The sequence below is a fragment of the Anneissia japonica genome, unplaced genomic scaffold (assembly GCF_011630105.1).
Source record: "Anneissia japonica isolate Jap-2015-1 unplaced genomic scaffold, ASM1163010v1 scaffold287889_len55342_cov104, whole genome shotgun sequence".
Lineage (NCBI taxonomy): Eukaryota > Metazoa > Echinodermata > Crinoidea > Comatulida > Comatulidae > Anneissia > Anneissia japonica.
In genome coordinates this window covers 25,953-26,260 of record NW_022703714.1, presented here as the reverse complement: position 1 = coordinate 26,260, position 308 = coordinate 25,953, and positions in this window count along the sequence as shown.

Here is a 308-nt window from a genome sequence, read left to right as displayed (position 1 = left end):
ACCGATGCGTGACTGTCGTAAATCAGTGGCGTACGCTAATCTGGGGTCTATTGCTGGATTACCGTACGCCAGTGATTGCGCGATAATACTGGCGTTCGCTACGCCGCGCACAAGTTCACACCACTCGATTAACGTTACGCTAACGTAAGTCGTTGTGTCTGAACATAGCCTATGGCTCTGGTATAAATAGAACAAGAGAGCCAACAACGCTCATTGGGAGCGTAAAAAAACGATACGCTCTACGCAGATAGTGTAGGACGCCAACTAACGCTTGTATATGTTTTATTACCCAGTACTGCACCGCGCAC